The sequence below is a fragment of the Fukomys damarensis genome, unplaced genomic scaffold (assembly GCF_012274545.1).
Source record: "Fukomys damarensis isolate Sample0158 unplaced genomic scaffold, DMR_v1.0_HiC HiC_scaffold_32, whole genome shotgun sequence".
NCBI classification, from domain to species: domain Eukaryota; kingdom Metazoa; phylum Chordata; class Mammalia; order Rodentia; family Bathyergidae; genus Fukomys; species Fukomys damarensis.
The window spans coordinates 12,106,543-12,119,287 of record NW_022900944.1 but is presented as its reverse complement, the minus strand read 5'-3'; positions in this window follow the sequence as shown (position 1 = coordinate 12,119,287).

Below are 12,745 nucleotides of genomic sequence, written 5' to 3'. Positions count from 1 at the left end.
CGCCCCCGCGCAGATCGGCCTCCCCGCGCCCCCTCCGAATCCGTCTTGGGAGATGAATATGTCGCCTTATTGGATGCCGAGGCCAGAGCCGGGTGATGGGGCTCGGCCAGCGTCGCGCATTTTCTTCATGCATATTGAGGATATGGTAATGAGCGCGTTTGCATTGTTGCATGGAAATACTGTGTTTCTTGCAGCAGTTTGTTGGAGGGGGGGGCTGCGAGATCAAGACTGCCCCGAAATGGGCTCAGGGCCCAGCAGCCACTCCTCAAGGGACGCGCAGGTTCCAGGGCTCTGGGGAGGAAATGACCTCGCCTAGCGCTGGACCGGCCGCGTTCCCCGCTTCACAAAGACCGGTGGAGCTCCACTCATTAAAGCCTAGTTACGGGAACCCCGCCTCACTCTCTCGCCTTGGTTCCTCTGCGTCCCCAACCCGCTGGCCCCTGAGTCCCCCCCTGGCATTTAGAGGCCTGCGATGGGGCGCCACCAGGAAATTAGTGCCTGACGACATCCTCGAGTGGCTATAAATTGTTTGCGATTCCCAGCGACACGTCCTGGGATCAAACACGGCCGCATTGTGTCCCCAGCCCCGCTGCTCCTCGTTAATCTTGGAGGCACGCTGGTATCCCTGGGCCTGGGGAGGTTGCAGTCAGGTCCTTCGACAGACAGTCGGGAGCCCACTGGCTTCTGGGCTCCTCAGGAAGGACAGAGTCACCCCTGGGTCCCTGGAGAGCTGAGGCCCCTCGCTGAGGTCAGAAGACAGCAGCTCAGAAGACAGGATCTAGAGTTGCCTCTCAAAAAGATGAAGACTCTGAAAGTCAGCGGCTCTGAGTTGAGTTCCACGGGATCAAGTAAAAGGAGGACCTCAGGACCGGCAACATTTGCACTAATCCCCTTCTCTCCTGCCTACTAATATGTTAGGGAAGTCCAGAACTTCTGGTTCAAAAGCAAAATGTAAAGATCTGGCCCTGCCTAGAATTGTCTGGGGTTAAGCATCCCAATCATCAAGCCTTCTACTCCCACCTCAACTATTGTTGAGTTTTAAATTTCCCTTAAATCATTTAAGAAACTCAAATACATGTTTTTAGAAAGAAAAGTTGGTACTACTGCTACTTTGACTGTAAATTGAGAAGGAGCTGTTACCACAAAAGGAAATTCTCAAAGATAAACAGCTAAAACCAGGCACTATAGATATACGTGCTTGCTTGGGAAAGACTTTGCGTGTCATTAGCAAGAGTTGCAGGTGTTAAAGAACAAATCTCAGAAGAAAAGGACGTTTTGTACTACTCACAGTTAACTTAATTCTCTGTCCTCACACTACCAAAAATCATGTTGTTGACCCCAAAAGCTGCTGTAGGGTAGGATTTTCCCATATCATTGTCTGTTGTAAAAAATTTAAGATGAAAACATAACGTGTTGAACAACTAATACTATTTACAGAATAATTGTGTTAAGCATTTCCAAATGGCACTGCATTCAGTCCTCACCATGGGCTCACTAGGGAAAGGCCCTTCAGGTGGCCAAGTGTTGGTGGCACCCAGTGCACGGGGGTGGGGGGGAGAGCTGAAGTCACCCTTTCTGTGCTCAACTATTTGTGTGTCTTGAAATAAAGCTATGCCAGGGAAAGAAGTATCTTTCAATTTGCACAGGTTTTGCAAAGTTGGGTGTAACCTAGTTCTTACCTTAGAGATTAGAAAAGAGAGATTGGCCCAGACTGGAAGCTTTGGGATATTCGGAACTGTGGTCCCTCTGGGGACTACATCGGGGTCTTCAGAGGTGGTGGTAGGGGTTTGGATGGGGGATACTGGAAGAAAAGTCCTTGGATTGGTTGCAGGGGCAATCAAAGCTCCCAGGTTCCCCTTTCCCTTCTGTCCACATTTATGCAAATGTTTGGAAAAGATCTGGGGGGGAAAATATAACTGGCGTTAAGGAGCTGTTCTTCTAGAGTCGAGGTGGGGTAGGGGAGCAGGGTGTTGTGGGTGCTTCAGCCTAATAGTGGGTGTCTGGCTATGTGTGTGTGGGAGTTTTTAACCTTTTGGGGGGGTTCAATAAAAAAAGTTTGCCTTGAGTTTACGGACCAGAGTTCTGCCTTTTTCTGATCCACACAGCTTGAGAGTTTCCGATTTGAAGACAAATGGAGGAATTGCACTGCACAGGAGATAGTCAGTTATGGGTAACTTCTGGCCACATGTTCTTTTTTTCTGTTTTGGCTTCCATCATGGGGGGGTACTTTGATTAAATTGCTTGAATTTTATTTGGCAACCTATCTAAATATTTAGCTCTCAGGGTTCCTTTGAGAACTAGGAAAGCTAGAGTTTGTTAGCCCTGGTTTGCATCTTCAGCTGTGAGAGTAGACGGGGCGGGTGGTGGCATCATGGTTACTTGCTGCTGCTCCTCCTACAGGAAGGAAATGGCACAGAAGGGGACCAAGGAGAGGGCAGGAAGTGCAAGTCCCTCTTCTGGCCTTTTCTCTCCACACCTCCCCTGTGGGGTAAGGTTGAGGACAGGCTTCCAGCAGTCACAGGAAGGAGTAGCTCTGTCTCTTCTTCCTGGTGGTCCAGGAGTCTCAGGAAGAGACTCTAGAGAGAACAGAAAGGCTGGTCTGGAAGCAGAAATAAGTAGGGACCCCCAACTTCCTCTGAATCTGCCATCCTTAACCCCAGCCCTTTCCTGATTTCTCATCTTTTTTTAGTACTTGGGATTGAACCAGGGGTGCTGTACCACTGACATATCTCTTAATCCTTTTTATTATTTTTTTTTGTTTTGTTTTGAGAAAAAATTTCACCTGTTTGTCCAGACTTACTTTGAACTTGTGATCCTCCTGTGTCAGCCTCCTGAGTAGCTCGGATTATAGGTGTGTGTGGTAGCCTGACCATCTTAATAAACACATTAAAACAGAAAGTGTGCTTTTTCCTTCTTATTTTCCCTTGCTCGCTTTCTCTTTGCCTTGCAATTTATTAAGTGTTTTTTAATGTACATGTGCTAAGGACTGGGATAGAACGGTGAGCTAGCTCGGGGTCTTGTTCTAAGAAAGTTCACAGTTTGGTGGTACAGTCAGACAGTAAACAGAAAAACAAGTAGTGTAATTTAAAATAGTGCTAAATTCTATGAAAACAATGCAAACAACACTATAGATTGCGTCCTCCCCAAATTGGGGGACTTCCCAGAGCCTCAGAATATAAACTTATTAGGAAATGGCTTTTGCAGTTGTAGTTTGCTGGAGTTGCATCTCGTACTTCAATGAGGCAGGATCTTAATCCAATGTGTCTAGGGTCCTGGGAGGAAAAGATACTCTGGGGCACAGGGGAGAGGACAGCCAGCCACAGGAAGAGGAAGACTGAGACTGGAGGGATGCAGCCACAAGCCAAGGAGTGCCAAAGAGGGTCGCCAACACCAGAAGCTGGTGAGAGGCAGGGAAGGCTTTTCACCAGGAGAGCACTTTCCTGTCCACGCCTTGATTTCACATTCTCGCTCCAGAAGCCCAAGAGAATCCACCGGAAGCTACCTAGTGTGTGGTAGTGTGGGGCAGCCGATGACCTGGGAAACTGGTACCACAGGCGAACTGTGACTGCAGGCGCCACGGCAGAGACAGCTGATTCGTGAGGAGCAGTCGGGAAACCTGGAGGGAGCGTATTTCAGGGTTGCTCTGTCCAGAAGAGTAGCCACCAGCCACACATGGCCCTGGGGTCCTTGCAATGTGGTAAATTGAGTCTTGCTCTAAGTGAGAAATATACACCAGATTTCAAAGGCTTAGCATGAAACAAGAATCTGAAAGTCTCATTAGTTTTTAATCATCAAGTGCATGTTGAGATGATAATACTTTGGATATATTAGGTTAATTAAAATATACTGTTGAAGCTAGTTGGGCTACTGATGGGGCTCAGTAGATATGTACAAGGCCCTGGGTTTGATCCCAGGTATGCATGCCCACACACACACACATTTTACCTCATCCTTTTTTACCTTTTTAAATGTGGTGCCAGAAATCTTAAAAACTACAGTTGTGTCTCACATTATATTTATTTCACATAGTATTTTTCTAAAGAGAAGGAATAGCAAGTGCAAAGGCCCTGTGGTAGACTGAGCTTCATGTTTTTGGTTTGTACTTAGACTATGTGTCGATATTTACTTGGTGATGTCACTAAACCTGAAGAGCTAATCAGGGAAACCTTGCTGATCTTACAAGCAGAAAGTATATCATATGAGCATATGAGTACATTGTCCTTTTTTAAGAACAAAGGTAAATGACGAAATTCTGCCCTTCAGCCTGAGGCATCCTTCCTGCATTCCAACTGCGTGTGTTCCCTGAGGCCGTGGATGGAGACAGAGGGCAGGCCAGGCCCTCATTTTCTGTTGTGTCCCTGTCACCTCCTCCCTAAGCTCTTCAATGGGAAGGACTTGGATGTAGGTTAAGTTCCACAGCACTCTTGTCTATTGCTCGCTGGCACCAAGGCCTTGGGTTATAGTATGCAGGAGAAGTGACCTGGCCCAAGTCCACAGCTTGCACAGCAAAATTCTAGGCCATGTTTGTTCCTTTTAAAACTAGACTGCTTTCCTAAGACAGAGTCACACAGGGCCTTCCAGGGCCAACACCCGCATGTTCTAATCACCTAACATGGTTTACATGTCCTCCCAGCTTCAGGAGCTGCCTCCTCAGGTTAGCCAGCCTTTCCCTCAGTAACACGCAGCTCAGCTCTCAGTGGGTGCTCATCACCCAGGCTGTTGTCGGCTGTGGCTGGAACCTGTGCCTGCTTCACTCCCGGCCCCAGCTGGCAAGGGCAAAGTCACTTCCTGCTGCAGTGCTGCTGAAATGTCCCGGCTGAGGGCGTGTGAGCACAGTGAGGGGCACATGGGGTCTCGACGTCAAGGCTGACATCACACGGCCATGCTTGAGGTCAGCGCCAGGACACCTTGTACCCTGCAGGGAGGGGTACTCCGAGTGACCCCACTGTGTGCCACGTGAGTCCTTTCAGCCCTCCCTTCTAGTCCAACCACTCGGAGAAGATCCATCCTAGAGTGACCCATGACATAACTCTCAGGTCTCTGCTGCCTTGGCCTGGGAAGTCAGCAGGACCCTCACACATGTGTCACCTGCAGGGTCAGAGCACCTTTGTGGCTACTCTTGGCCCAAGGAGAGGGAGCCAATGGCTCAATGTTTCCCCTTCATTCTCTGGGGAGGTGTTTCTGAGATGCTGTAAAGGGTAGTGGTCAGCCCAGAAGCATGTACTTGTGTGGCTTCCCTCTCATCTTGTATCATGTCTTGGGGTTGTTTCTCCCCCAAAACACACTTGCACATAAGTCTTTGTGGGCAGAACCCACTATCAGGAGAAAGAGCAGACAGAGAGAACATTAATTGGTGATACAAGCTATCATCATTGCCCCTTTCAAAGTTAAAGGATTCAATACGAAATCTCTACCTCCCTTCCACCCTTCTTTCCTTTTCCATTCCCCCTTTTCTTCCTTCTGGAATGGTGGATCCAACCCAGGCTATCATGCATGCTGGGTAAGCACTCTGCCACTGAGCTTTATGCCCACCCTAAACATTCAACACAAAGCTTTTCTTGAAAAGTCAAATCTCACGGCCCTGAACCCACTTCTGGGATGCCCACATAAGCTGAGCTTGAATAGGGTAGGAGCTCCCCTGAAATAAGGCTCATGCTCTGCAATGACCACCTCTGCTGTCAGAGGGCAAAGTCTTCATCTTGTCATGCTGCTTTCTGTATACATTTGGGTTTTAAAAACACTTTATTGTAGGGGCTGTTGGTTGAGCTATGCATTTATGATTCTGTTTTTTCTCATTGAGTTTATTGGTACATTTTAGGTATACAGTACAGTTACATTCATTATTGGGATGTTGTACCTCTTCATGACAGGTCTTGGTTCTCATTTTTTCCCCTTGTCTCTGCCCCCTATTCATCCCCTCCTCACCTCCCCATTTACAAACACTTTATTTCCATTTTCTCATATTTTTTCTTTTCCCTAATTCCCTTTCCCCTACCCTTCCCACTTTCCCTACACCTTTAGCCCTTTTCTTCCTTTTACACACTGTCAATTATCTCATTAGGATCTTATGCACCATTATAGTTTTTCCTACCAGAGAAACTATTTGGTATTTACACATGTGTGACTTATTTATTTCACTCAGGAGTATATCCTCAATATGTATTGCATTTGTGATTCTTGAATTTTTTTTACTATACAAGAATCCTACTTTTGTTTTATTATTTTGTTTCTCTCTCTCCATTTATTACAGAAGTATTGATGAAAAAAATTAGTCTGGCAGTACCAGGAGGGCAGAGACAGTGTAAGTCTTGTAACCACTCTATCCTCACTACTTAGCCTTAGGCCTGGTATACAGTAGGTGCCTAAAGAATGCTTGCAGAATCAACATGATGACTGACTGTAGTAGAAGCCTATATGTGGGCCCAGTGATTCCAGCCACTGGTTGCCATGGTTTTCTGGAGTTGCCTCTTTTGAGTGAGGGCTGAATTCATAGTTTGTTTCTCTGGAAGCAATGAGATGCCGCTGCTGAGCTTAGGTTATAAAAAGGCTGCGCCTTCCTTCTGAGATTGTTTGGCTATCTCATCTTCGATCAGCAGCTGCTATGTCGTGAGGACACTCGGACAGCAAGTAGAGGACCTCATGGCAAGAAACAGGGAGGGACCTGCTACCAACCAGGTGGATGAGCTTGGAAGCAGATGCTCCAGTCTTATGTCTGTCTTCAGGTGACTGCAGCCTCATGAGAACCTCTGGGCCAGAGGCATCAGATGAGCTGCCTTTAGATTCCTAACTCACAGTAACTGTGAAGTAGTAAAGATATGTAAATAAATAAAATTGTGTTAGAATTTTGTACTATAACAGCAGTAGCCATTGAGTAGTTGCAACAGGACTCTATGGCCCACAAGCTTAAAATTTTTACTGTCTAGCCTTTTAAGGAAAAACATTGCCCATACCTGCTTTAAGTTGCCAAGGTTTGGAAAAAGCACTGCCTAGCAATATGTTACTAACATGACGACTTTCACATCTAGAACAATGAGCTCCCTAAGCTTGCATGTCTTGGGGTAGGGCTTCTCATTTCAGTTGAGCTCTTTTTAATGGGTGTTAACTGAGTACCTATTCTGCATCAAATTTAGCCCTGATAGTATTGAGAAGCTGCATTTGTTCCTTTATCCTCTGTTTCCTCCAGCATTTTCTTGGTCAAAGGCATGCTATAGGTGTGCCAAATATTTGTGGATTTAACTGAGATTCAGAGCTCAGAATGAGCAAGACACTCCTAGGGGAGCAATGGAGAACTCCGCATCATGGAAGCTGAGCAAGAACAGGAGGACATATATCTCTGTGTCTGTGTACTGTCATGTTAATTCGGTCTTTCTGTCCCCCATTCCTGTCCCAGGCCCCCGAATGTCCTACTGTCCTCACTGTACAATGACTCAGCAACCAAATGGGTTATGTGTGGCACAGCAGGGGCCACTTAAGCTGAGCTGGACTCTGGTAAAATTCCCAGGCTGTCCTGCTGACTCAGTATTTGCAAGGCACCCAGTATAAGCCCCTCACTGCTTATTCATGCTAGCTGCCCCTCCACTTAGGCTTGGAATGTGGGTGAAGAAGGAAAATGCCTGCTTTCTGAATGGGACCTCTGGCCTGATCTAGAAGACATCATCAGTGATGCCGCCTACAAGAGGAAGTTCATGGATGTCACCTAGATGCTGCAGCCAGGCAAGGGAAGAGGATGCAGCAGGACTGAGACATGAATCCCAGGCAGGCTGATTGTGTAAATATTGCCAATCCCAACTCAACAGCAGGTAAATATTGCCAATCCCAACTCAGTGGCCCGACTTTCTGGGTTAAATCCAGCCCCACTTTTCCCCAGCAATGTGACACTGAGCAAATGATGCAGTTCTCTGTGCCTAGGTTTTCACCTCTGTGACAATGACAGTTCCTGCCTCCTAGCATTTTAGAGGAGATGAGTTAACAGGTAGTGTTAAGAATAATGCCTTGTACCTAATAAAGGCTCACAAATGTTAGAAAAAATGGCCCTAGTTCAGGGACCAAAGGAATGTGCTCAGAGATCATGACAGTGGCAGGACACACTTTCAGTGTGTAGACTGAGCACCAGTTGGGTTTCTGGCTCTACTGCAGGTCCTGTGCATACAGACCAGGCCAGCTTTGTGGATTGTGGTCTGTGCACAGGGCCCCTGCTTGAAAGCGTTCCACACTTAGGTTAATGCTCTGTGGTCACCACCTCAGAATTTTAAAATAAGTGTTGGAAGGGGGCTTCACATTTTCACCCTGCGCTGGCCCTGGCAGACGATGTCACTGGTTCTGCACACACAGGTGCATCCTACAGAGGCTGGCTCCTCAAGGGCTCATGTGCTGTTTGTGGCCAATGCCCCCCTGCATCGGAGAGTGATGGGTGCGCTGGTGGGGCACTGGGCCATGGCATGTGGCGCTTGGTTGGGTGGAAGTATCTAAGAAGATATGCTCAAAGCTGCAAAGAAAACCACAGCTACGCCAAGCCTGGTTTATGCCATCAACCCCCTGAGAGGAAAAGCAGGTCCCATGATATGACCAGTGAAGGCAGTGCTGCTTGGATTTATTTTCTGCAAGAGGCATGAGGTCTTGAATTCTGAAATATTTTTTAAACCTTTGGAAAATCCCACTTTAATCACTGATGACAGTTTGACATTTTTCCAGCTGTTTAGAAGCGGTGGAGAAGTCAAGTCGCTCGGCGGGGCACAGGCTGCCATGCTGGGAAATGTGTGGGTTCTGACCTCCCTCCCCCTCCCTGGATCCTTGTGGCTCTGAGGAGAAAGGATGAGAAAAAAACAAATCCAGAGTCTTGTAATGTTCATGGCGACTCACGCCATCCGCATTCAGGGATTTCTACCTGCGAGGGAAATCTGCACTGGACAGCTTTCCCCTTCTTCTTCCCAGACCCATGTGCTTCTCACCAGGACACCACCATACTAGCTTTTGTGTCTTTCTGACACTAAACCACCTCTTCATTTGCATGACTGTGCTGATGGCTTATCTGGCACCAGTGAGCATCTTTTATTTCTCCCCTTGTGTCTCCACCTGCAATGGTGACCTGGGTGTGGCCTACAGTCCAGGCTGCACCATGAGCTGGCCTGTTTGTTCACAGTATGTGCTAAACTCCCGGCTTGGCTTCTTACTCTCTGGGTGCACTTGAGGAGGTAACACGGTCTTTCTGTGCCTCGGTTTCCCCACCTGTAAAACGCCATCAGGAGAATTAGATGACTTGTTACATAGAAAGTGCTGAGAACACAATTAAGTACTCAGATGCATGAATGTGGTTTAATTCATTTTGAAGGCATCTCTCTTGTTGCTTGGATGTATGGAGTAGCACTACTGTTTATGGGGTAGGGCATACCGTTTCCTCCATTTTACAGATGAAGAAAACTAAGGCCCAGAGAGATTGAATTATTTGCCTGAAGTCACACAGCAAATAAATGAGAGAGCCAGGATTCACACTAAGGAAACCAGTGTTAGAATCCCCTTACTCAGAAACACTGTGCTCTGCTACAATTTATACAACTCATGTCTTGTTTGGCATTCAGGAGTTTTTACTTTTTCAGTAGAACTTCTAACTTCTTACGAAGGATACCATCTATACACAAACTGCATATATCACGAGTGTAGAAGGCGCACGTTTCACACAGTGAGGGCACAAATGTAACCACTGTATAGACCCAGAAACAAGGTGACAGATCTGCAGAAGCCCCTGGCTCCAATCATTCCTATACCTTCAAGGGCAGTCCTTGGCTTGGTTACCAACAGTGTAGATCAGCCCTGTCCATCTCTGTACTTTCTGAAAATGTAACCATGTAGATGTGGGATGAGTTCATTTGCTTCTGCCTTCTTTTGCTCACTATGACATTTGTGACAGCACTCTGGACTGTTGCACATGGCTGCAGAGTGTTGCTTTCTTGACCACACGGTGGTCCACTCAGAGCTCACCCAGCTACTGTGCCGCTGGTGGGTATTTGGGGAGTTTTCACTAATCGAGCTGCCAGGAACCTCCTGGTGTGCCATCCTGTGGACATAAGACTGCATTTCTGGGGTCCCCGCAAGGGGAACCATGAGGTCAGAGGGGATGTGAGTGTCCAGCTTCAACAAATTCTGCCAGTTTGCCAACTTTTTTCCTGGACATTGAGTGGTGGTGTTAGAGGTTGGGCATTGTGATTGATTTCTCTTTCCAGTCATGGACTGGGAAATTGTATGTGATATTTGGACCTGGTAGAAGATAGATTCATCAGGTAAAGCCAGGGGCTTTTTATGGGGATTTGTTGAACATCCCACCTTTCTTTAATTTCAGCAGGATATCCTCTTCCTGTGAAGAGAGGTGAAAGGACAGACCTTTCGGGTTTCATGATGCTATCGATAAGAGCTGTAAGCAAAGGACTCAGCTAAAACACTGGGGCTGAGACTTATCCATTACCCTAGGAGGTAGGAGCGTGGCACACACCTCTGAAGAGCCTCCAAATCCATGCCATGTGGGGTTGGGGATTTAGCTCCGTGGTGCCACACCTGCCTTCAAGCTCAAGGTCCTGAGTTCTATCCTCAGTACCAGAAAAAACAAAACGAAAGAAATCCACACCATGTGACCAAGTCACTCATCTGCCAAACATCCTGTGTGTGGACAGCCATGTGCTGGGTGCCAGGGGACACAGCAACATTTGAGAGCAGCCAGCCCTTGCCCTTTCTGAGTTTACGTTCACTGGAGTACACAGACATACACATGGACAGGATCACATTTAAAAGATTACTTTCAGAGCGCGATGGTAACAAAGAGTAAAACAGGCCAGCAGGAAAATGAGTGCTTGGGGAGGAAGTCAGGAATGGAGGCAGAAGAGGGAAAGCTGTTTGTGAGTCTCCAGTCACACCTGTAGAGTGGGGGGGGGGCGTGAGTGCGCTTTAAGGCTCTGCTGTTGCTGTCTTAAAAGGCTTAATAATTTTTGAACCGAGAGATCTGTGAGCCACACAAATCATGCAGTCGGTTCTCAGTTGTTGCGAGGAGGTGAAAGAATCTGCTGTCCCTTCCTGGGGAAGGGATGCTGGGTCTGCACCTCAGCCCCCTCCCACTAGCCATGTAATGAGGGGGTCCTCAGTTTCCCTCAGCCCCCCTTTCCCCTTCATTTCTTTGCATCTCACGAGTTTGGAATCTGGTGCCAAAGCATCAGTGACCACTAATCGGGATCCACATGGAACAGTTGCTTTGGATATAGCTTCCAAATCTGCGCCTGGCCTCCCTGGAGGCTGATTAATGACAATGGGTCTCTCTCCATTGTGCAGGCCACAAGGAAGGAAGGAAGAGCACTTTAAAAGGAGAGGGTGTCCAAGTGCTGGGCCCTTGCACTTTGAGGCCCTGGAAAGGAAGTTTAACCCTTCAGTGCAGGGCCTGGCCAGGGTAGCTCTGGGGAAGTGGATGGGCTGGTGACCTGGGTCAGGTCAGAAGGCTCTGACCCTGGGTCATCTCTGTTGTGCTTTGATGATCAGCTCTTGCATCAGGTCCAGCTGAGGCCCAGAGAGCTGCTGCTGAAGATCTGAGATGCCACCAAATCCAGGGACTTGTTCACCAGGATGTGTCCCCAGCAACCTAGGTTCCCCTATGTTCCAGGAACACCCCCCCGGGCCCAGGAAAAATGCAAAGAGGGCCCCTCAGAGTCTGAGAAGGATCCCACTTCTGGTCTCATGAGCTCCCCAGTTATTTCAAAGAGTGAACAAACGCCAACATAAAGTTCCAAAAGATAGTGGTTAAGTTTAAGCATTTGTCATCAGTGAGTAAATGTGTTTAACAAGCACACAGAGAATGTTATGTAATATATTGATACTAGACAGGATTTTTATATTTCCACTCATATTTGTAGTTATAGTAGGGATAGGGAACACAATGTGCCTTCTAGATTCCCCCTTCCTCTGTGAGAGAAACATGAGCTGAGTTGTATCCTAGGTAGCTCCTCTGGGGGAGCCTTAGGCCCAGGGTAACCCTCCAACCTTGATTTCCCTGGTGTCACTTGTACTTCCTGGGATCCTCTCACCCCACCCCACTTCAATAAACTCCCTGCACCTGGGTTATTTTGCAAGGTGTGCTTTTGCATGAACCCAAATTGGAAAACCACCTTAGCAATTTGGTTCTGCTACCCAGTCCTAAAACCATCTGCCTGGGGCCAGGCTACCCGGTGTGAACTTTTGAAGTATTAGCAACCTACTTGGAGACCTTAGGGAAGTCACTCCGCCCCTTGGGGGCTACTCATTTAGCGAGGCTAACAACATGCACGCCTTCACTTTTGGGAAGCATCAAATGCTGTAATACATGGGCTCCACAGTGAGCACGGAAGCAGGTCTGAGGCTGGGGTGCAAATGGTGTCTGCACTTCCCAAGACCCTCCCCACTTCCAGGAACAGCACCCCACAAGTCTTTTCCAACCTCAGGCTTTGTCTTGGGATGCCACAGATCTTTCCTGGTTCCGAGGAGGGAGAAGAGGCCCAGGCTGTGTTTAGAAAGGGTAGTTTTGGCCACAAGGCACGTTGATGTTGATAGGTTCCAAATTGAGCAGAAGACTCAAATTAGTCACAGGATACCACATTCTGTTGCCATTGCTGTGTTTTACCTTAAAACCGATGAGAAAAAGAAACTTTCTGTGACAGGCAGCTGAACTGGTGGGATACAGGTTGGAGCTGAGGGTGGCTGTCTTCCCACCGGAAGGAGAAGGCTCAGGTGGAAACCC